The following is a 25,296-nucleotide window of genomic DNA, read 5'->3' as shown; positions in this document are numbered from 1 at the left end:
TTGTCTCTCTAGTACAGAGCTTTCCAAACTTTTCAAGTTGGTGACACACTTTTTAGACCTACGTCATTTCGCGACACAGTAATTCAGTTGCACTGGCAAACAGGAGGTTAAACTAACTTGTTTTAAGAGATACGGACACATAAATAAATGATATAATAACGAAATGCATTTACAAGTAACAGTAAGTATGTGCAAGAATTAAAAAAAAGTTTAATAACACCAATAGCTACTTACTATTTTAATGGGATGTATGAGGTTGACGGGATGAACACAGTTTATGAATATTTGGTGGAATATTAGACACTCGCATTTTTAAGCTTCCCCTTCCTATCCATATATCAAGAGCAGGAACAGCAATGCACTACTAGGAGCTAGTGTCAAAAAAACCCCACTGACTTCTGACTTCAGCTCAGCGTTTAAGCTGCCGCCCTCAGAGCTCGGTGAGTGCGATTGACTACTGCCCGCGCTGCAAACACACTGCTGTCCCACTCACTGACTACACATGCAGCACGAGCCAATTAAGGAGACTACACGTGCAGTCAGGAGCCAATGTGCCGCCAAAGCCACCAATGGGAAAACTTTCAGTTCCCACTGAGCTGCGCCAATAGGTTAAGATGATCTGAGACCCCCAAGGTATCAATCACGTGTCAACCATGTGATATGCGTAGCAGGCAGGCGGAAAGTCAGAAACAAAAAAACATTTTTTTTAAAACAATTAAATTTAAAAAAAATTGTGCTGAAGCAGGGGCACACCTACACACTGCTGCCGACACACTAGTGTGTCCCGACACACAGTTTGGAAAGCACTGCTCTAGTAATTTGCTCTCAGTAATTTGATTCAGATAGAGCATGTAATTTTAAACAATTTTCCAATTTACTTTTATCACCAATTTTGCTTTGTTCTCTTGGTATTCTTAGTTGAAAGCTTAACCTAGGAGGTTCATATGCTAATTTCTTAGATCTTGAAGCCCACCTCTTTCAGATTGCATTTTAACAGTTTTTCACAACTAGAGGGTGTTAGTTCACGTATTTCATATAGATAACACTGTGCTCGTGCATGAGAAGTTATCTGGGAGCAGGCACTGATTGGCTAGACTGCAAGTCTGTCAAAAGAACTGAAAAAAGGGGCAGTTTGCAGAGGCTTAGATACAAGATAATCACAGAGGTTAAACGTATATTATTATAAATGTGTTAGTTATGCAAAACTGGGAAATGGGTAATAAAGGGATTATCTATCTTTTAAAACAATAAAAATTCTGGTATAGACTGTCCCTTTAAATGCAAAAGTCAAAGTAGTTTTATTTTTTGCAGAGTCTCCAGCGTTCCACCTTTCCAAGGTTTAAGCACAGCAGGTCTAAGATTGTGAGTGGCATTTTTACTCTATGGGGCAGATTTAACAAGCTGTCATCGGCCCCAATGCAGCTGTTTCTGCGTGAGCCTTCAGGCTCGCCGGACACAGCAGTTAAGAAGTAGAGGTCTTAGGATCGCTGCTCCTTAACATGTACACATCCTCTGAGGCTGCGGACATCAATCCGCCCAATCATATACAATCGGGTTGATTGACACCCCCTGCTAGCGGCGGCATTGCACAAGCAGTTCACCAGAACTGCTTGAGCAATGTTAAATGCCGACAGCATATGCTGTCGGCATTCAGCGATGTCTGGCGAACATGATCTGCTACAGCGGATCATGTCTGCCAGACATTGATAAATCTGCCCCTATGTATGTTAATAATTTTGTGGAAACACTGGGAGCTGTTTGATTCCTAAAAAGGCTTGAAATAGAATTTAAAATTCTAAGGAAGCTTCTCAGAGTCAGACGGAACAATCTTAAAGGACATACTTGAAAACGAGAGAAATCTCAATGTATCCTTCCTGCTAAAATATTTTATAAGTAAATAAATAAACAAAAAAAATTTCCATTGCTTTGTCTTATGATTATACTTTACTTTAGAGAACAGTAAACAATGTTTAAATTTATTGGTACTGTATAATATTATTGGATAATCACATAGATTTTATTAAGTAACTGTCGCCCTTCAATGTTCTTCCTATCACAAATTCTTTGTAATCTAGTGAAGGGATTCATTCAATTGCTCTTCTGGCTTTTGGAGTTTTGAGGAGATTTGTTTCCTTGCACCCCTTGGGGAGAGGGAAATATGGGCAGCGACAGGACAGACCATAAGAAAAATTGGTTTAATTGTCCATTTGGTTCATTTATCCTGATCTGGCACTGACTGGAGTGGAAGGAGATATTGCTTCTTCTACAACTGACATAAGTAAGAAGCTGACGTCTATAAATCACAAGAATGCTGCTAAGACGGCATGATACTTAAAGGGACAGTCTACACCAGAATTTTAATTATTTAAAAAGATAGATAATCCCTTTATTACCCATTCACCAGTTTTGCGTATCCAACACAGTTATATTAATATGTGTATCTATATGACACACGTGAATTAGTACTGTCTAACTGTGAAAAACTTTCAAAATGCTCTGAGCTAGGAGGCGGTTTTCAATGGTTTAGATATCAGTTTAAACCTACCCAGGTTTATCTTTTTAAAAATACCACCAAGGGATAAAAGTACATTGGAAAGTTGTTTAAAATTGCATACCCTATCTGAATCATGAAAGTTTAATTTTGACTAGACTGTCCCTTTAACTTTCATACAGACTGCCAATAGCAATAGTTATACAGGAAACATATCTTGTGTCTAACAGGGAATACCACATTTACAGTTTAAGGCAGTTTAAGCTTATTTGTAGATGATAGTTTATTTAATGCTGTGTTCCATTTTAAAGGGACATGAACCCCAATATTTTTCTTTCATGATTCAGATAGAATATATAATTTTAAAGCAACTTTCCAATTTACTTCTGTTATTAATTTTTGCTTCATTCTCTTTGGTATCCTTTGTTGAAGGCAGTAATGCACTACTGGTAGCTAGCTGAACACACTGGGTGAGCCAATGGCAAAAGGCATGCATGTGCAGCTACCAGTAAGGAGCTAGTTCCCAGTAGTGCATTGCTGCTCCTGCTCTTCATATATGGATAGGAAGTGGAAGCTTAAAGGACCAGATAGATTTGCATAATCAACAAATGCATGATAAGAAGACAATGCAATAGCACTTAGTCTGAACTTTAAATGAGTAGTAGATTTTTATTAAATAAATTGCAAAGTTATGTCTATTTCCACTCCCCCTGTATCATGTGACAGCCATCAGCCAATCACAAATGCATATACGTATATATTCTGTGAATTCTTGCACATGCTCAGTAGGAGTTGGTGACTCAAAAAGTGTAAATATAAAAAGACTGTGCACATTTCTCCAACATAGGTGTGTCCGGTCCACGGCGTCATCCTTACTTGTGGGATATTCTCTTCCCCAACAGGAAATGGCAAAGAGCCCAGCAAAGCTGGTCACATGATCCCTCCTAGGCTCCGCCTACCCCAGTCATTCTCTTTGCCGTTGTACAGGCAACATCTCCACGGAGATGGCTTAGAGTTTTTTAGTGTTTAACTGTAGTTTTTATTATTCAATCAAGAGTTTGTTATTTTGAAATAGTGCTGGTATGTAATATTTACTCAGAAACAGAAAAGAGATGAAGATTTCTGTTTGTATGAGGAAAATGATTTTAGCAACCGTCACTAAAATCCATGGCTGTTCCACACAGGACTGTTGAGAGCAATTAACTTCAGTTGGGGGAACAGTGAGCAGTCTCTTGCTGCTTGAGGTATGACACATTCTAACAAGACGATGTAATGCTGGAAGCTGTCATTTTCCCTATGGGATCCGGTAAGCCATGTTTATTACGATCGTAAATAAGGGCTTCACAAGGGCTTATTAAGACTGTAGACTTTTTCTGGGCTAAATCGATTCATTATTAACACATATTTAGCCTTGAGGAATCATTTTATTTGGGTATTTTGATATAATAATATCGGCAGGCACTGTTTTAGACACCTTATTCTTTAGGGGCTTTCCCAAAGCATAGGCAGAGCCTCATTTTCGCGCCGGTGTTGCGCACTTGTTTTTGAGAGGCATGGCATGCAGTCGCATGTGAGAGGAGCTCTGATACTTAGAAAAGACTTTCTGAAGGCGTCATTTGGTATCGTATTCCCCTTTGGGCTTGGTTGGGTCTCAGCAAAGCAGATACCAGGGACTGTAAAGGGGTTAAAGTTCAAAACGGCTCCGGTTCCGTTATTTTAAGGGTTAAAGCTTCCAAATTTGGTGTGCAATACTTTTAAGGCTTTAAGACACTGTGGTAAAAATTTGGTGAATTTTGAACAATTCCTTCATGTTTTTTCGCAATTGCAGTAATAAAGTGTGTTCAGTTTAAAATTTAAAGTGACAGTAACGGTTTTATTTTAAAACGTTTTTTGTACTTTGTTATCAAGTTTATGCCTGTTTAACATGTCTGAACTACCAGATAGACTGTGTTCTGAATGTGGGGAAGCCAGAATTCCTATTCATTTAAATAAATGTGATTTATGTGACAATGACAATGATGCCCAAGATGATTCCTCAAGTGAGGGGAGTAAGCATGGTACTGCATCATTCCCTCCTTCGTCTACACGAGTCTTGCCCACTCAGGAGGCCCCTAGTACATCTAGCGCGCCAATACTCCTTACTATGCAACAATTAACGGCTGTAATGGATAATTCTGTCAAAAACATTTTAGCCAAAATGAACACTTATCAGCGTAAGCGCGACTGCTCTGTTTTAGATACTGAAGAGCATGACGACGCTGATAATAATGTTTCTGAAGGGCCCCTAACCCAGTCTGATGGGGCCAGGGAGGTTTTGTCTGAGGGAGAAATTACTGATTCAGGGAACATTTCTCAACATGCTGAACCTGATGTGATTACATTTAAATTTAAGTTGGAACATCTCCGCATTCTGCTTAAGGAGGTATTATCCACTCCGGATGATTGTGACAAGTTGGTCATCCCAGAGAAACTATGTAAAATGGACAAGTTCCTAGAGGTGCCGGGGCTCCCAGAAGCTTTTCCTATACCCAAGCGGGTGGCGGACATTGTTAATAAAGAATGGGAAAGGCCCGGTATTCCTTTCGTCCCTCCCCCCATATTTAAAAAATTGTTTCCTATGGTCGACCCCAGAAAGGACTTATGGCAGACAGTCCCCAAGGTCGAGGGAGCGGTTTCCACTTTAAACAAACGCACCACTATACCCATAGAGGATAGTTGTGCTTTCAAAGATCCTATGGATAAAAAATTAGAAGGTTTGCTTAAAAAGATGTTTGTTCAGCAGGGTTACCTTCTACAACCAATTTCATGCGTTGTCCCTGTCGCTACAGCCGCATGTTTCTGGTTCGATGAGCTGATAAAGGCGGTCGATAGTGATTCTCCTCCTTATGAGGAGATTATGGACAGAATCAATGCTCTCAAATTGGCTAATTCTTTTACCCTAGACGCCACTTTGCAATTGGCTAGGTTAGCGGCTAAGAATTCTGGGTTTGCTATTGTGGCGCGCAGAGCGCTTTGGTTGAAATCTTGGTCGGCTGATGCGTCTTCCAAGAACAAGCTACTTAACATTCCTTTCAAGGGGAAAACGCTGTTTGGCCCTGACTTGAAAGAGATTATCTCTGATATCACTGGGGGTAAGGGCCACGCCCTTCCTCAGGATCGGCCTTTCAAGGCAAAAAATAAATCTAATTTTCGTCCCTTTCGTAGAAACGGACCAGCCCAAAGTGCTACGTCCTCTAAGCAAGAGGGTAATACTTCTCAAGCCAAGCCAGCTTGGAGACCAATGCAAGGCTGGAACAAGGGAAAGCAGGCCAAGAAACCTGCCACTGCTACCAAGACAGCATGAAATGTTGGCCCCCGATCCGGGACCGGATCTGGTGGGGGGCAGACTCTCTCTCTTCGCTCAGGCTTGGGCAAGAGATGTTCTGGATCCTTGGGCGCTAGAAATAGTCTCCCAAGGTTATCTTCTGGAATTCAAGGGGCTTCCCCCAAGGGGGAGGTTCCACAGGTCTCAGTTGTCTTCAGACCACATAAAAAGACAGGCATTCTTACATTGTGTAGAAGACCTGTTAAAAATGGGAGTGATTCATCCTGTTCCATTAAGAGAACAAGGGATGGGGTTCTACTCCAATCTGTTCATAGTTCCCAAAAAAGAGGGAACGTTCAGACCAATCTTAGATCTCAAGATCTTAAACAAGTTTCTCAAGGTTCCATCGTTCAAGATGGAAACCATTCGAACTATTCTTCCTTCCATCCAGGAAGGTCAATTCATGACCACGGTGGATTTAAAGGATGCGTATCTACATATTCCTATCCACAAGGAACATCATCGGTTCCTAAGGTTCGCATTCCTGGACAAGCATTACCAGTTCGTGGCGCTTCCTTTCGGATTAGCCACTGCTCCAAGGATTTTCACAAAGGTACTAGGGTCCCTTCTAGCTGTGCTAAGACCAAGGGGCATTGCTGTAGTACCTTATTTGGACGACATTCTGATTCAAGCGTCGTCCCTTCCTCAAGCAAAGGCTCACACGGACATAGTCCTGGCCTTTCTCAGATCTCACGGATGGAAAGTGAACGTGGAAAAGAGTTCTCTATCTCCGTCAACAAGGGTTCCCTTCTTGGGAACAATAATAGACTCCTTAGAAATGAGGATTTTTCTGACAGAGGCCAGAAAAACAAAGCTTCTAGACTCTTGTCGGATACTTCATTCCGTTCCTCTTCCTTCCATAGCTCAGTGCATGGAAGTGATCGGGTTGATGGTAGCGGCAATGGACATAGTTCCTTTTGCGCGCATTCATCTAAGACCATTACAACTGTGCATGCTCAGTCAGTGGAATGGGGATTATACAGACTTGTCTCCGAAGATACAAGTAAATCAGAGGACCAGAGACTCACTCCGTTGGTGGCTGTCCCTGGACAACCTGTCACAAGGGATGACATTCCGCAGACCAGAGTGGGTCATTGTCACGACCGACGCCAGTCTGATGGGCTGGGGCGCGGTCTGGGGATCCCTGAAAGCTCAGGGTCTTTGGTCTCGGGAAGAATCTCTTCTACCGATAAATATTCTGGAACTGAGAGCGATATTCAATGCTCTCAAGGCTTGGCCTCAGCTAGCGAGGGCCAAGTTCATACGGTTTCAATCAGACAACATGACAACTGTTGCGTACATCAACCATCAGGGGGGAACAAGGAGTTCCCTAGCGATGGAAGAAGTGACCAAAATCATTCTATGGGCGGAGTCTCACTCCTGCCACCTGTCCGCTATCCACATCCCAGGAGTGGAAAATTGGGAAGCGGATTTTCTGAGTCGTCAGACATTGCATCCGGGGGAGTGGGAACTCCATCCGGAAATCTTTGCCCAAGTCACTCAGCTGTGGGGCATTCCAGACATGGATCTGATGGCCTCTCGTCAGAACTTCAAAGTTCCTTGCTACGGGTCCAGATCCAGGGATCCCAAGGCGGCTCTAGTGGATGCACTAGTAGCACCTTGGACCTTCAAACTAGCTTATGTGTTCCCGCCGTTTCCTCTCATCCCCAGGCTGGTAGCCAGGATCAATCAGGAGAGGGCGTCGGTGATCTTGATAGCTCCTGCGTGGCCACGCAGGACTTGGTATGCAGATCTGGTGAATATGTCATCGGCTCCACCTTGGAAGCTACCTTTGAGACGAGACCTTCTTGTTCAGGGTCCGTTCGAACATCCAAACCTGGTTTCACTCCAGCTGACTGCTTGGAGATTGAACGCTTGATCTTATCGAAGCGAGGGTTCTCAGATTCTGTTATCGATACTCTTGTTCAGGCCAGAAAGCCTGTAACTAGAAAGATTTACCACAAAATTTGGAAAAAATATATCTGTTGGTGTGAATCTAAAGGATTCCCTTGGGACAAGGTTAAGATTCCTAAGATTCTATCCTTCCTTCAAGAAGGATTGGAAAAAGGATTATCTGCAAGTTCCCTGAAGGGACAGATTTCTGCCTTGTCTGTGTTACTTCACAAAAAGCTGGCAGCTGTGCCAGATGTTCAAGCCTTTGTTCAGGCTCTGGTTAGAATTAAGCCTGTTTACAAACCTTTGACTCCTCCTTGGAGTCTCAATTTAGTTCTTTCAGTTCTTCAGGGGGTTCCGTTTGAACCCTTACATTCCGTTGATATTAAGTTATTATCTTGGAAAGTTTTGTTTTTAGTTGCAATTTCTTCTGCTAGAAGAGTTTCAGAATTATCTGCTCTGCAGTGTTCTCCTCCTTATCTGGTGTTCCATGCAGATAAGGTGGTTTTACGTACTAAACCTGGTTTTCTTCCAAAAGTTGTTTCTAACAAAAACATTAACCAGGAGATTATCGTACCTTCTCTGTGTCCGAAACCAGTTTCAAAGAAGGAACGTTTGTTGCACAATTTGGATGTTGTTCGCGCTCTAAAATTCTATTTAGAAGCTACAAAGGATTTTAGACAAACATCTTCCTTGTTTGTTGTTTATTCCGGTAAAAGGAGAGGTCAAAAAGCAACTTCTACCTCTCTCTCTTTTTGGATTAAAAGCATCATCAGATTGGCTTACGAGACTGCCGGACGGCAGCCTCCCGAAAGAATCACAGCTCATTCCACTAGGGCTGTGGCTTCCACATGGGCCTTCAAGAACGAGGCTTCTGTTGATCAGATATGTAGGGCAGCGACTTGGTCTTCACTGCACACTTTTACCAAATTTTACAAGTTTGATACTTTTGCTTCTTCTGAGGCTATTTTTGGGAGAAAGGTTTTGCAAACCGTGGTGCCTTCCATTTAGGTGACCTGATTTGCTCCCTCCCTTCATCCGTGTCCTAAAGCTTTGGTATTGGTTCCCACAAGTAAGGATGACGCCGTGGACCGGACACACCTATGTTGGAGAAAACAGAATTTATGTTTACCTGATAAATTACTTTCTCCAACGGTGTGTCCGGTCCACGGCCCGCCCTGGTTTTTTTAATCAGGTCTGATAATTTATTTTCTTTAACTACAGTCACCACGGTACCATATGGTTTCTCCTATGCAAATATTCCTCCTTAACGTCGGTCGAATGACTGGGGTAGGCGGAGCCTAGGAGGGATCATGTGACCAGCTTTGCTGGGCTCTTTGCCATTTCCTGTTGGGGAAGAGAATATCCCACAAGTAAGGATGACGCCGTGGACCGGACACACCGTTGGAGAAAGTAATTTATCAGGTAAACATAAATTCTGTTTTTGTTAATGGAAGTAAATTGGAAAGTTGTAAAATTGCTGCTCTATCTGAATCATGAAGTTTAATTTTGACTTGAGTGTCCCTTTAAAAATGCTTGATGATAAAATGCGAGTGTCTTTATCTAATATTCCACCAAATATTCAGAAACTGTGTTCATCCCATCAACCTCATACATCCCATTAAAATAGTAAGTAGCTATTGGTGTTATTAAACTGTTTTTTTAATTCTTGCACATACTTACTGTTACTTGTAAATACATTTCATTATTATATCATTGTGTGTGTCCGTATCTCTTAAAACAAGTTCGTTTAACCTCCTGTTTGCTAGTACAATTGAATTACTGTGTCACAAAATGATGTAGGTTTAAAAAGCTCTGCTTTAGCGGGTAAACATGCACAGTTTTAAAGGGAGCGATAGTATGCATCCACATGTGATGCACGCAACCTTAAAGGGACGCTCTGTCTTAACAGGACAGTGGCACGTGCACGCACACAAACACACAGAGCACTCACAGCCTTTAAAGGGACAACTTGCACCACATGCGCACAGCATTAAAGGGACAGATCACAGTAATGTTCAGGCAGCGCAACCTTAAAGGGCACCTGAACACCTGCGCACAGAGCCTTAAAGGGACAGATGACAGTAATGTTCACAGCGCGCAACCTTAAAGGGCAGCTCGGCACTTGAGAACACAACCTTTAGTGGGTAAACACACACAGTTTTAAAGGGATCGATAGTATGCATTCACACGCAACGCACACAGCCTTAAAGGGACCCTCTGTCTTAAAAGGACAGTGGTACATGCACACACACTTCACTCACAGTCTTTAAAAGGACAACTTGCACCATACGCACCAAAGGATCAGCTCACACCATGCACACCTAGCGCAGCTTTAAAGGGACTCTCTGTCTTAACTGGACAGTGGCACGTGCACGCACACATACACACACACAAAGAGCACTCACAGCCTTTAAATGGACAACTTGCATCACATGCACCTGAGATACAGGTTTCTAAGCAGCATGCCCCCTTTCCCTATACTTTGTATTGACAATTTTAAATAAAGTTGCGCTGTGACGTCACTGCACGTAACGGGAAGCCCCGGCGATGCCTGTCAGTATACAGGCCCAATCTCCAGAGTAGGAGCGGATAGGGGCCCCCAGATTGCAAAAAAAGGTAGTTGAGTGCTTATGACTGCTCTGAGCCATCATTAGCACTCAAGGGGTTAAAGGGGCAGCTCCCACTGTACACACACACAGTTTTAATGGTAGGCTGTGCGTGTTGCATGCAGATGTATACTGTTATCGCTCCCTTTAACACTATGCGTCTAGTGTGACTTTACCAACTAAAGGTTGTGTGTTCCTGCCCCTTTAAGACTGTGTGAGCAGGTGGTGAGCTGCCCTTTAAGGCTGCACTAGGTGTGCATGGTGTGAGCTGATCCTTTAATGCTGTGTGTGTTGCGTGCAAGTTGTCCTTTTAAAAACTGTGAGTGCAGTGTGTGTGTGTGCGCGCGCACGTGCCCCTGTCTCTTTAAGACACAGCATCCCTTTAAGGCTGTGTGCATTGTGTATGGATGCATACTATTGCTCCCTTTAAAGGTGTGTGTTTACCCACTAGAGGTTGTGTGTGCCTGCCCCTTTAAGACTGTGTGAGCAGGTGCCAAGCTGCCCTTTAAGGTTGAGGTGCGTGAACATTACTGTTATCTGCCCCTTTAGGGCTCTGTGTGTAGGTGTTGAGCTGCCCTTTAAGGTTGAGCTGCGTCAACATTACTGTGATCTGTCACTTTAAGGCTGTGCGCAGGTGCTGAGGTGCCCTTTAAGGTTGCGCTGCCTAAACATTACTGTGATCTGTCACTTTAATGCTGTGTGCATGTGGTGCAAGTTGTCCCTTTAAAGGCTGTGAGTTCTCTGTGTGTTTATGTGCGTGCTCGTACCACTGTCCTCTTAAGACAGAGCTTCCCTTTAAGGCTGCGTGCATCACGTGTGGATGCATACTATTGCTCCCTTTAAAACTGTGCATGTTTACCCACTAAAGGTTGTGTGGGCTTGCCCCTTTACGACTATGTGAGCAGGTGCCGAGCTGCCCTTTAAAGTTGCGATGCGTGAACTTTACTGCAATCTGTCCCTTTAAGACTGTGTGCACAGTTATCCAGCTGCCCTTTAAGGTTGCGCTGCATGAACATTACTGCGATCTGTACCTTTAAGACAATGTGCATGTGGTGCTAGTTGACCCTTTGAAAGTTGTGCGGGTTTTTGCCTGTCCCTTTAAGACTGTGACCAGGTGCTATACTGCCTTTTAAGGCTGTGATATATGAGCATTATTTTCTCAGCAGTTTGTACAGTGGGTACTGACAGAGCTGCTTTAAAGTGAAGGTAAACTTTGATGAATGAAAGCCAGTTTTTTAAAAATACTATTAAAAAAAGGGGCACTTTCATTCATCAAAGTTTACAAAGCAGTCATTTTGATTAAAAACTTACCTCTCTTCTTTGCACAGCCAGAGCAGCTTCCCCCACCCCGAGATCCTCTCTTCACATGTCGTCAATGACTAATCCAGTTCCTCCAATCACGGCTTTCCCCCCAGGGTAGTCATTGCCGGAGGCCATGCCGTAATTGGAGGAAGCTGGATTAGTCATTGAAGACGTGAAGAAAGGATCTCCGGTGGGGGAAGCTGCTCTGGCTGTGAAAAAACCAAAGGTAAGTTTTTAATCAAAACGGCTGCCTTCTAAACTTTAATGAATGAAAGTGCCCCTGTTTTGTAAACAGTTACAAATGTATAAAAACCTGTAGGCTGAGGGTTTGATACAATGTATCCATGTAGGTGAGCAGAGCTGGTTGGCTGTGGAAAGTCTATGGGGAGAACAGGGACTTTAAACCCCCCCAAAAATGGCTCCCCTTGTTGTTTTTAGAGACACAAACACTGCAGTATTTTTGGTAGCCCTCATCTAAACCCCCATACCAATTTTTGAAGTAAAATAATGCAATATGGCCGAGAAAATAATTTAGAACACTAAACTCAGATTTTACCCATTGCTCGTATCAAACAGATAAGGGCGTCAGTGATTCTAGTAGCCCCTGCATGGCCTCGCAGGATCTGGTTTGCAGACCTAGTAGAGACTTCATCTCCCCTACCTTGGAGACTACCTCTGAGGAAGGACCTCCTGATTCAGGGTCCCTTCCTTCATCCAAATCTTGTTTCTCGGAAGCTGTCTGCTTGGAGATTGAATGCTTAATTCTGTCTAAGCGTCGTTTTTCTGAGTCAGTCATTCATCTATGATTCAGGCTGGCAAGCCTGTTACTAGAAATATTTACCATAAGATATGGCGTAAATATCTTTATTGGTGTGAATCCAAGGGCTACTCTTGAAGTAGAATTAGAATTCCTAGAATTTTATCTTTTCTTCAGGAAGGCCTGGAGAAGGGATTGTCGGTAAGTACCCTGAAGGGTCAGATTTCTGCTTTATCAGTTTTACTACATAAACATTTGGCGGATGTGCAATCTTTTTGTCAGGCCTTGGTCAAAATCAGGCCTGTCTTTAAGTCTGTTGCTTCTCCTTGGAGCCTTAACCTTGTTCTTAAAGTTTTACAGCTGGCTCAGCTTGAGCCGTTGCATTTCATAGACATTAAGTTATCTTGGAAGGTTTTGTTTCTTGTTGCTATCTCTTCTGCTGGAAGAGTATCGGAACTCTCAGCTCTGCAGTGTGATTCCCCTTATCTTATTTTTCATGCCGATAAGGCGGTTCTTCGTACTAATTAGGTTTCCTTCCTAAGTTTATTTCTAATAGAAATATCAATCAAGAAATTGTTGTTCCCTCTCTGTGTCCTAATCCTTCTTCTTCCAAAGAACGTTTGTTACACAATTTGGATGTTGTTTGTGCTCTTAAATTCTACTTACAGGGGACTAATGATTTCCGCCAGTCCTCTGCTCTCTTTGTCTGTTTCACTAGGAAGCGTAAAGGTCAGAAAGCTACTGCTACTACTCTTTATTTTTGGTTACAGAGTATAATTTGTTTGGCTTATAAGACTGCTGGACAGCAGCCTCCTGAGAGAATTACAGCTCATTCCACAAGATCTGTTTCCTCTTCTTCTTCTGCTTCTGTGGAACAAATTTGCAAGGCTGCAACTTGGTCTTCTCTACATACTTTTTTCAAAATTTTACAAATTTGATGCATTTGCCTCAGCTGAGGCTTCTTTTGGGAGAAAGGTTCTACAAGCGGTGGTGCCTTCTGTTTAGGACTGCCTGTCTTGTCCCTTAATATTTATCCCTGTCCTCTAGCTTGGGTATTGGTTCCCAACAGTAATTACTCAAGCCGTGGACTCACCATATCTTAGGAAAGAAAAACAAAATTTCTTTCATGTAATTGGCAAGAGTCCATGAGCTAGTGACGTATGGGATATACATTCCTACCAGGAGGGGCAAAGTTTCCCAAACCTCAAAATGCCTATAAATACACCCCTCACCACACCCACAATTCAGTTTTACAAACTTTGCCTCCCATGGAGGTGGTGAAGTAAGTTTGTGCTAGATTTCTACGTTGATATGCGCTTCGCAGCAGGCTGAAGCCCGGTTTTCCTCTCAGAGTGCAGTGAATCTCAGAGGGATGTGAAGAGAGTATTGCCTATTTGAATACCATGGTCTTCCTCTAGGGGATCTATTTCATAGGTTCTCTGTTATCGGTCGTAGAGATTTCTTCTCCTACCTCCCTTTTCAGATCGACGATATACTCTTATATACCATTACCTCTACTGATTCTCGTTTCAGTACTGGTTTGGCTATCTACCTATATGTAGATGAGTGTCTTAGGGTAAGTAAGTCTTATTTTATTCATGACACTCTAAGCTATGGTTGGGCACTTTATATGTAAAGTTCTAAATATATGTTTTAAACTTATATTTGCCATGATTCAGGATAATCAGTGTTCCTTCTTTCAGACTGTCAGTTTCATTTTTTGGGAAAATGCATATGAATAAAATTTTTCTATGGGGCTATCTCTACTCTTGCCAAACGTACTACTATTCCTACGGCAGATAGTACTTCTTTTAAGGATCCTTTAGATAGGAAGCTTGAATCCTTTCTAAGGAAGGCTTATTTATGTATATAATCTTCTTAGACCTGCTATTTCTTTGGCTGCAGCTTCCACCTTCTGGTTGGAGGCTTTAGCGCAACAAGTGTCAGACCATAATGCTTATAGCATTGTTAAACTTCTAATTTGTTAAACTTCAACATGCTAATAACTTTGTTTGTGATGCCATTTTTTATATCATTAGGATTGATATATGTCTTTAGCTTTTTTAGCTAGAAGAGCTTTATGGCTTTAAGTCTTGGAATGCAGATATGACTTCTAAGGTAAACGTTGCTTTCTCTTTCTTTCCAAGGTAATAAATTATTTGGTTCTCAGTTGGATTCAATAATTTCAACTGTTACTGGGGGGGAAGGGAGCCTTTTTGCCTCAGGACAAAAAATATAAAGGTAAATATAGGGCTAATCGTTTTCGTTCCTTTCGTCAGAATAAGGAACAGAATCCTGACCCTTCCCCTAAAGGAACAGTTTCCGTTTGGAAACCTTCTCCAGTCTGGAATAAATCAAAGCCTTTTAGAAAGTCAAAACCAGCTCCCAAATCCGCATGAAGGTGTGGCCCTCATTCCAGCACAGCTGGTAGGGGGCAGGTTACGATTTTTCAAAGATGTTTGGACCAATTCGATTCAAAGTCTTTGGATTCAGAACATTGTTTCTCAAGGGTACAGAATAGGTTTCAAGGTAAGACCGTCTGTGAGAAGATTTTTACTCTCACGCATTCCAGTAAACCCAGTAAAGGCTCAGGCGTTTCTGAAATGTGTTTCAGACCTGGAGTCGGCTGGGGTAATTGTGCCAGTTCCAGATCTGGAACGGGGTCTGGGGTTTTACTCAAATCTGTTCATTGTACCAAAGAAGGAGAATTCTTTCAGACCAGTTCTGTATCTAAAAATATATAGGATACCAACATTCAAAATGGTGACTATAAGGGCTATTCTGCCTTTTGTTCAGCAAGGGCATTATATGTCTACAATAGACTTACAGGATGCATATCTTCATATTCCAATTCATCCAGACCACTATCGGTTCCTGAGATTCTCTTTTCTAGACAAGCATTAGCAGTTTGTTGCTCTTCCTTTTGGCCTAGCAACAGCTCCAAGGATCTTTTCAAAGGTTCTCAGTGCCCTTCTCTCTGTAATCAGAGAACAGGGTATTGCGGTATTTCCTTATTTGGACGATATCTTGGTACTTGCTCAGTCTTTACATTCTGCAGAATCTCATACGAATCAACTTGTGTTGTTTCTTCAAAGACATGGTTGGAGGATCAATTTACCAAAGAGTTCCTTGATTCCTCAGACAAGGGTAACCTTTATGGGTTTCCAAATAGATTCAGTGTCCATGACTTTGTCTCTAACAGAAAAGAGATGTCTGAAATTGGTTTCAGCTTGTCGAAACCTTCAGTCTCAATCATTCCCTTCGGTAGCTTTGTGCATGGAAATTCTAGGTCTCATGACTGCTGCATCGGACGCAATCCCTTTTGCTCGTTTTCACATGAGACCTCTCCAGCTTTGTATGCTGAACCAATGGTGCAGGGATTATACAAAGATATCGCAATTAATATCCTTAAATCCCAATGTTCGATCTCTGACTTGGTGGTTGGATCACCATTGTTTAATTCAAGGGGTCTCTTTTGTTCGTCCAACCTGGACTGTGATCTCAACAGATACGAATCTTTCAGGTTGGGGAGCTGTATGGGGATCTCTGACAGCGCAGGGGGTTTGGGAATCTCAGGAGGCGAGATTACCAATCAACATTTTGGAACTCCGTGAGATTTTCAGAGCTCTTCAGTTCTGGCCTTGTCTGAAGAGAGAATTGTTTATTTGTTTTCAGACAGACAATGTCACAACAGTGGCGTATTTCAATCATCAAGGTGGGACTCACAGTCCTCAGGCTATGAAAGAAGTATCTCGGATACTTGTATGGGCGGAATCCAGCTCCTGTCTAATCTCTGCGGTTCACATCCCAGGTATAGACAATTGGGACGCGGATTATCTCAGTCGCCAGACGTTACATCCGTGCGAATGGTCTCTTCACCCAGAGGTATTTCTTCATATTGTTCAAATATGGGGACTTCCAAATAGATCTGGTGGCTTCTCATTCAAACAAGAAACTTCCCAGGTATCTGTCCAGTTCCAGGGATCTTCAGGAGGAAGCGGTTGACGCGTTGTCACTTCCTTGGAATTACCAACCTGCTTATAGCTTTCTGCCTCTAGTTCTTCTTCCAAAAGTGATTTCCAAAATCCTAATGGAGCGTTTGTTTGTGCTGCTGGTGGCTCCAGCATGGCCACACAGGTTTTGGTATGCGGATCTCGTTCGGATGGCCAGTTGCCAACCTTGGACTCTTCCGTTAAGGCCAGACCTTCTATCTCAAGGCCCATTTTTCCATCAGGATCTGAAATCATTAAATATGAAGGTATAGAGATTGAACGCTTAATACTTAGTCATAGAGGTTTCTCTGATTCAGTGATTAATACTATGTTACAGGCTCGTAAATCTGTGTCTAGAAAGATTTATTACAGAGTTTGGAAGCCTTACATTTCTTGGTGTTCTCATAAATTCTCTTGGCATTCTTTTAGAATTCCTAGAATTTTACAGTTTCTTCAGGATGGTTTGGAAAAAGGTTTGTCTGCAAGTTCCTTGAAAGGACAAATCTCTGCTCTTTCTGTTCTTTTTCACAGAAAGATTGCTAATCTTCCTGATATTCATTGTTTTGTACAGGCTTTGGTTCGTATTAAGCCTGTCATTAAGTCAATCTCTCCTCCTTGGAGTCTTAATTTGGTTCCGAGGGCTTTACAGGCTCCTCCGTTTGAACCTATGCATTCTCTGGATATTAAATTACTTTCTTGGAAAGTTTTGTTCCGTTTGGCCATCTCTTCTGCTAGAAGAGTTTCTGAGTTATCTGCTCTTTCTTGTGAATCTCCTTTTCTGATTTTTCATCAGGATAAGGCGGTGTTGCGGACTTCATTACATTTTTTACCTAAAGTTGTGAATTCTAACAACATTAGTAGAGAAATTGTTGTCCCTTCATTGTGTCCTAATCCTAAGAATTCTCTGGAGAGATCTTTACATTCTTTGGATGTAGTAAGAGCTTTGAAATATTATGTTGAAGTTACTAAAGATTTCAGAAAGACTTCTAGTCTATTTGTTATCTTTTCTGGTTCTAGGAAAGGTCAGAAGGCTTCTGCCATTTCTTTGGCATCTTGGTTAAAGTCTTTGATTCATCATGCTTATGTGGAGTCGTTTAAATCCCGCCTCAAAGGATTACGGCTCATTCTACTAGGTCAGTTTCTACTTCCTGGGCTTTTAGGAATGAAGCTTCTGTTGATCAGATTTGCAAAGCAGCAACTTGGTCTTCTTTGCATACTTTTACTAAATTCTACCATTTCAATGTTTTTTCTTCTTCTGAAGCAGTTTTTGGTAGAAAAGTACTTCAGGCAGCTGTTTCAGTTTGATTCTTCTGCTTATAATTTCAGTTTTTTTCATTATAATATTAAAACTTTTTGATTTGGGTTGTGGATTATTTTTTCAGCGGAATTGGCTGCCTTTATTTTATCCCTCCCTCTCTAGTGACTCTTGCGTGGAAGTTCCACATCTTGGGTATCCGCTATCCCATACGTCACTAGCTCATGGACTCTTGCCAATTACGTGAAAGAAAACATAATTTATGTAAGAACTTACCTGATAAATTAATTTCTTTCATATTGGCAAGAGTCCATGAGGCCCACCCTTTTTGTGGTGGTTATGATTTTTTTGTATAAAGCACAATTATTCCAATTCCTTGTTTGATGCTTTCGCTCCTTTCTTATCACCCCACTTCTTGGCTATTCGTTAAACTGAATTTTGGGTGTGGTGAGGGGTGTATTTATAGGCATTTTGAGGTTTGAGAAACTTTGCCCCTCCTGGTAGGAATGTATATCCCATACGCCACTAGCTCATGGACTCTTGCCAATATGAAAGAAATGAATTTATCAGGTTCTTACATAAATTTGTTTTATGCTTACCTGATAAATGTATTTATTTCCGGATATGTCCACGACCCCACCCTTTATTTTAAGACAGTTGTTCTTTTAAAAATAACCTCAGGCACCTCTACACCTTGTGTTACTCCTTTTTCTCCATTTCCCTTTGGTCGAATGATTGGGTGTTGTGGGTAAGGGAGTGATACTTAACAGTTTAACTGTGGTGCTCTTTGCATCCTGCTGGCCAGATGGGATATTCCCAACAGTAATCACTCAAGCCGTGGACTACTATATCCAGACATAAATAAATTTATCAGGTAAGCATACATTTTTTTCTTTTTTTCTTTCATGATTTAGATAAATTTTACAATTGTAAACATTTTTTTTATTTACGTCTATTATCAATTTTGCTTTGCTCTCTTGGTATCCTTTCTTGAAGGAGTAGCAATGCACTACTGGAAAGTAGCTGAACACATCAATAAGCCAATCACAAGAGGCATATATGTGCAGACATCAATCAACAGCTAGCTCCCAGCTCCTAAACTTATCTATATATGCTTTTCAACAAAGGACACCAAGATAATGAAGCAAATAAGAAAAAAATAAGTAATTTTTAAAGTTGTTTAAAAATGTATGCTCTGTCTTAATCATTAAATAAATATTTTGGGTTTTATGGCCCTTTAAGGCAAGACCTACCCCCAATCTGTGTTTTTTTTTTTTTTTTATTGCACATGTGCATTAAACAATTCAAGCTGAAATCCTATTTCATACGTTGATAAATTCTGAGTTTAGTGACCAATTAAAAAAAGTCACAGAACAACGGAACAATATAGCAAAGATAGTAATATAATAATAATAAATATAGCTGCAAGCAGCAATAGAGGTGGCCAAGCGCATCACCTTTGCAATGGCATTACAAGCAGCTAAGTCACAATATAAAGCTATAAAGCAAATTTTTACAATTCTTACATAAGCAGTTGGGGAAAAAAACACACTTTTGCATTTTTCAAGATGGCTGCCACACCATATGACTAATACTTTCAACACGAACAGATGTAACTTAAGGTCACAATATATGGTAATATAGCAAATTTCACAGCTTTAAGATAAGCGGTTGCAAAGAGAACACATTTTCATAATTTTTCCATAAACCAATATGGCTGCCACAGCTTGTGACTAATTCCTTCAATATAAGGTTATACAGCAAGTTTCACAGTTCTAACGTAAGCGGTTGCAGAGAAAATAGATTTTTTTTATTTTTTACGTAAAACAAGATGGCTGCCAAATCATATGATATACAGCCTCCATATTATGCACAATAGTTCTCACCATAGATGTCAATAAACATGGTAAAAATAAAGCATTTTCGTAAAACTGTTTTTGTTTTATTATTAATTTAAAAATATTGTTAAGCATTTTTGAACAATTCAAAATTGCTGCCAAGCCACATGACCTATCAACTTCTCTTGAACAAATCTGAATGTTAGTCATAAGATAATTCTATAAACAAAATTTCAAATCTGTGTCATAAGCGGTTTTGGAGAAAAAGATTTTTGTAGGTTTTAAAAAATAGGGCAAACGGAATGGCTGCCACACTGTGTAATGTATGGCTTTCAAATTGCCCACACTAATGCTCACTGTAGACCTCTACATTTTGAAGAAGTTTCATGAAAATTTGCAAATGTTTTATTTCACGAAGGCGACTGCATAGTGTGAATTTTGACTGCAATATTGCCTTTAGGGGTCATGACTATGTGTAATCATGTGTCTGCTACACTGTAATATAGTTAAATATTTGTAAAACTAATGCATAAAGTGGAAATTTACGCAATAAAACGTCGATAAAAAGGTTAATGTCTTGTGGCAGCCATGTTGATTATGGAAAAATCACAGTTTGAACAAACTTGGCAGAGGACCATGTGTGCAAAATTGCGCTTCATTGCACTCAGCGGTTTAAGAGAAGACGATGTTTGAAGATTTTCACAAAATACAATATGGCTGCCACATCATATGACCAAGGCACTTCTCTTGAGCAATAGCAATTCTAGATAATAGCAGCAGTGAGCACAGCAAATTCCAAAGTTATAACATAAGCAATTGCCGAGCAAAATATTTTTTAAGCATTTATCGAAATTGGTTGCAAAAAACAATATGGCTGCCAGACCATATGACCTATAAATTCAATGTTGCATGAGATGTAGCAGAGCAATAGGCTTTACCAGCATACCTGATTTCAAGAGCTTTGCACAAGCAGTTAAGCAGTTATGGGCAATTGAATAAAAAGCTTGGTGGAATACAAATAATAATATTAATAATCCTAACAATAACTTAACTTCGTTGCTTGGCCACCTAATAATAAAGTATATATTGAAATATACTATATTATATTACTATACTAATATTAATGGAACACTAAACCCAAAATTTTTCTTTCATGATTCAGATAGAGAATACAAATTTAAACAATATTCCAATTTACTTCTATTATTTATTTAGCTTCATTTTTTAGATATCCTTTATGGAAGAAATTGAAATGTACATTAGTGAGCCAATCACACAAGGCTTCTATGTGCAGCAACCAATCAGCAGCTACTGAGCCTATCTATATATGCTTTTCAGCAAAGAATATCAAGAGAATAAAACCAATTAGATAATAGAAGTAAATTAGAAAGTTGTTTAAAATGGCATGCTCTTTCTAAATCACAAAAGAAAAAAATTGGGTTTCATGTCCCTTTAATGAACTCTTACGTATGCACCCACTCCAAAAACTTCACCCATGTTGTTCACGAAGTAAAAACAAACCAGTATGGGTAGAAATAAAAATCCAAAACAAAGTTCACTGTTATGACCAAAAAAAATATTACAAGCAAATACTTGTTCAAATGTACTCATAAATCCCCAGCTTATTCCCTGGTGCTTCAAAATAGATCTGCATTCATTACTTATTGTATAACTGAACTTCACTAACAAAGAAAGGCAATACAGATTAATGAAATCCTGTCTGGTCTCCCAGAGCAATACTGTTTGTGACAAGCTATTTGGGCATTAGGGTGATACCCTACACATTACTCTAAAAGTAAAGTACAGTGCCTGTAGGCTATTCACTTCTGATCAAGAGAGGAAGCCCCCCGCTAACCCCAGAATATGCATTTGTTCCTGCTTATGTGTAGGCACATTTCTATATCATTCCCAAACTCTTTCTGAGCTTGTTTTGTCCTTATTTTCCATCATCTTATTTTAAATACAATGTTAGAAAAACTCCCTACATAGACCCCTTAATCCCCCCCCCAGTGCAGCTTATTACTGATTGCACCTTTTCAGAGCATCTTAGAACATCAATAGCACAGTTAGCAATATGGAATATCAGAAAACTAATGGTCATGCCAGCCCTTAATTTTAACTAACTGTATAAAATCTGAACCTTCCTACCTTTAGTTCAGTCTTAAAGGGACACTAAAGTTGTTATTAAACTTTCATGATTCAGATAGATCTTTCAGTTTTAACAAACTTTCCAATTTGCTTCCATTATTTAAATGTGTACAGCTTTTTTATATGCACACTTTGAAGCACAAGCTACTACTGAGCATGTGCAAGAGGGGGCAGTGTATACTTATGAGTCTGTGATTGGCTGATGGCTGTCACATGATGTAGGGTGCCAGCAAATTGAAGTCAATTTTGAATTTAAAATTCAGAATAAGTGCAATTGCATTGTGTCTTATGATGTTTTTTTTAATTATGCAATTCTTATATACAGTATTTAAAGGGACACAAATATAAATGGTTTCCTTCATGATTTAGACAGAACATACAATTTTAAACAACTTTCCAGTTTACTTCTATGTTTGCATTTGCTTCATTCTCTTGGTATCATTTGTTCAAGGAGCAGTAGCACACTACTAGGAGCTAGCTGAACACAGGTGAGCCAGCAATAAGTGGCATATATGGGCATCCACCAATCAACAGCTAACACCTAGTAGTGCATTGCTGCTCCTGAGCCAACATAAGTTTGCTTTTCAACAAAGCATACCAAAAGAACAAAGCCTTACACAAGTGCTGTCCCTTTAACAACAGAAGACTAAAACATTTTTCTTGTCAAGAGCATAGAGTAGCTACATCTTATTTACCATTCATCTTAAATCTGCTTCAAGCGCACATGTATGACATAATCAGTATGTGCTTTATACTAAATCTTATGTAAACGCTAAGTTAGCTTATTGGTACCTACAGCCCTATTCAAACCCAGAAGTAGAACCAAATCTGCATGACTTATGCGCACCTGCTATTCAAAATTGCACAACCAAGAATTATCTTGTGTACCCCAGATGTGTAGATTGTTGCAGGAAACCATACAGGCTTCCAATGTTACACACAGATGTCCGGATTTGCTATTCAAACTCCAGCTTTTTACAAGGTAGCATATGGGTGTTTATTTACCCTGAAGATGAGGAGTTGCTTCTTGAATCATGAGCTGAGATTTTGTAGAGATGTCATGTTTTAAATATTTGAAGAAATTCAATTAGAGCTTAATCTGCCTGACTTTGGTCTCACAAGGAAGGCAAAAGTAGTGCACACTGTAGGGCTTCTCTAATTTGCTGACTGCATCTAGGTGTTTAAATGATGTTGTTAAAGGGACACTAAACCCCAAAAATGTATTTCATGATTCAGGTAGAGAATACAATTTTAAATAACTTTCCAAGTTACTTCTATTATCTAATTTGCTTCATTCTTTAGATAATCTTTGTTGAATAAATAGAAATGCACATGGGTTAGCCAATCACACGAGGCATCTATGTGCTTCTACCAATCAGCAGCTATTGAGCATATCTAGATATGCTATTCAGCAAAGAATATCAAGAGAATGAAGCAAATTAGATAATAGAAGTAAATTAGAAAGTTGTTTAAAATTGCATGCTCTCACTAAATCATGAAAGAAAAAATGTGGGTTTCATGTCCCTTTAAAGATGGTCAGCTAGGGGGTTAAACACATAGGTAAAGCCCTTCCCAAGAGCTGCACATTTTGCAGGCCCAAGCAGAAAACTGCAGCTGATTGTTGGGGCTGTGCAACTTCCATTTCTGATTAGCTGACTGGCTATGTCTTACTCAGGGACTGTAAAGCTAGTAGGTTCTGAACAAGACTTAAAGGACCAGTAAATACAGTTTATTTGCAAAATCAACAAATGCATGATAACAAGACAATGCAAAAGCACTTAGTCTGATGAGGAATATATTTTTTCTGATAAATTTCAAATTTATGTCTATTTCCACACCTCCTGTATCAAGTGACAGCCATCAGCCAATCACAAATGCATATACGATTACATATATATTCTGTGAATTCTTGCACATGCTCAGTAGGAGCTGGTGACTCAAAAAAGTGTAAATATAAAGACTGTGCACATTTTGTTAATGGAAGTAAATTTTAAGGTTGTTTAAAATTGCTGCTCTATCTGAATCATCAAAGTTTAATTTTGACTTGAGTGTCCCTTGTCCCTTTGTGGGGATTAAAGTAATGGTAAACTTTAATTATTTTTAGTTACAATATTTGTAATCATAAAGTAAAACATTGGCACTTTCATTAATGAAAGGCTTTGTAAACATTTATTTATTTATTTTAATAATTACCTTTTCATGTTTTCAGATATTCCGTCTTTCCTCCACCCTTAAAGGGACAGTCTAGTCCAAAATAAACTATTATGATTCAGCTAGGACAATGTAATTTTAAACAACTTTCCAATTTACTTTTATCATCAATTTCGCTTTGTTCTCTTGGTTTTCTTAGTTGAAAGGTAACCTTGGAGGTTCTTATGCTAATATCCTAGACCTTGTTAGTTCATGTGTGTCATATAGATAACACTGTGCTCATGCACGTGGAGTTACCTAGGAGTCAGCACTGATTGGCTAAAATGCAAGTCTGTCAAAAGAACTGAAATACGGGGGCAGTTTGCAGAGGCTTTAGATACAAGGTAATCACAGAGGTAAAAAGTGTATTAATGGTGTAGACTGTCCCTTTAAGGGTAGTCTATTTCTTACTTCAGTGACGATTCAGGCTGTAGACAATTGTATCGTGCCCCCTTTGTCATGCAAAACCAGGGGCGTTATTTACTTGCTGGACGCCAAAGGGGGTGCACTGCGACTGACTACATAATGAATCAAAACTGAAGTAAGAAATAGTATCCGTTAAAGGCGTAGGAACAATGGAGTATCTGAAAACATGAAAGGGTAATTATTATTATTATTATTATAATATATATAAAAAAAAGTGTTTACAAAGCCTTTCATGAATGAAGTTGCCAATGTTTTACTTTATGATTTCAAATTTTGTAACTAAAAAACGATTGTTTGCCATCACTTTAAGCACAGTTACCATGTGACTATAATGCAAAAAATATATTGCTGTAACAAAGCAGTGTCATTTAAACCTAAATATATATTTCTTTCATGTAATTAGCAAGAGTCCATGAGCTAGTGACGTATGGGATATACATTCCTACCAGGAGGGGCAAAGTTTCCCAAACCTCAAAATGCCTATAAATACACCCCTCACCACACCCACAATTCAGTTTTACAAACTTTGCCTCCTATGGAGGTGGTGAAGTAAGTTTGTGCTAGATTCTACGTTGATATGCGCTCCGCAGCAAGTTGGAGCCCGGTTTTCCTCTCAGCGTGCAGTGAATGTCAGAGGGATGTGAGGAGAGTATTGCCTATTTGAATGCAGTGATCTCCTTCTACGGGGTCTATTTCATAGGTTCTCTGTTATCGGTCGTAGAGATTCATCTCTTACCTCCCTTTTCAGATCGACGATATACTCTTATTTATATACCATTACCTCTGCTGATTTTCGTTTCAGTACTGGTTTGGCTTTCTACAAACATGTAGATGAGTGTCCTGGGGTAAGTAAATCTTATTTTCTGTGACACTCTAAGCTATGGTTGGGCACTTTATTTATAAAGTTCTAAATATATGTATTCAAACATTTATTTGCCTTGACTCAGAATGTTCAACATTCCTTATTTTCAGACAGTCAGTTTCATATTTGGGATAATGCGTTTGAATCAATCATTTTTTCTTACCTTAAA

The 25,296-nt window shown here is 40.0% G+C and overlaps 1 protein-coding gene across 2 annotated transcripts in view; it reads left to right on the top strand.

The window, feature by feature from the left end:
• SEPHS1 (selenophosphate synthetase 1) overlaps nucleotides 1–25,296 on the top strand; it is a 153,834-nt gene that overhangs the window by 63,567 nt on the left and 64,971 nt on the right. The gene's annotated exons all lie outside the window — the stretch shown is intronic.

Source organism: Bombina bombina, chromosome 6 (genome assembly GCF_027579735.1).
Source record: "Bombina bombina isolate aBomBom1 chromosome 6, aBomBom1.pri, whole genome shotgun sequence".
NCBI lineage: Eukaryota > Metazoa > Chordata > Amphibia > Anura > Bombinatoridae > Bombina > Bombina bombina.
Note: the sequence above shows the minus strand (reverse complement) of the source record. Positions and strands in the feature narration are given on the sequence as shown.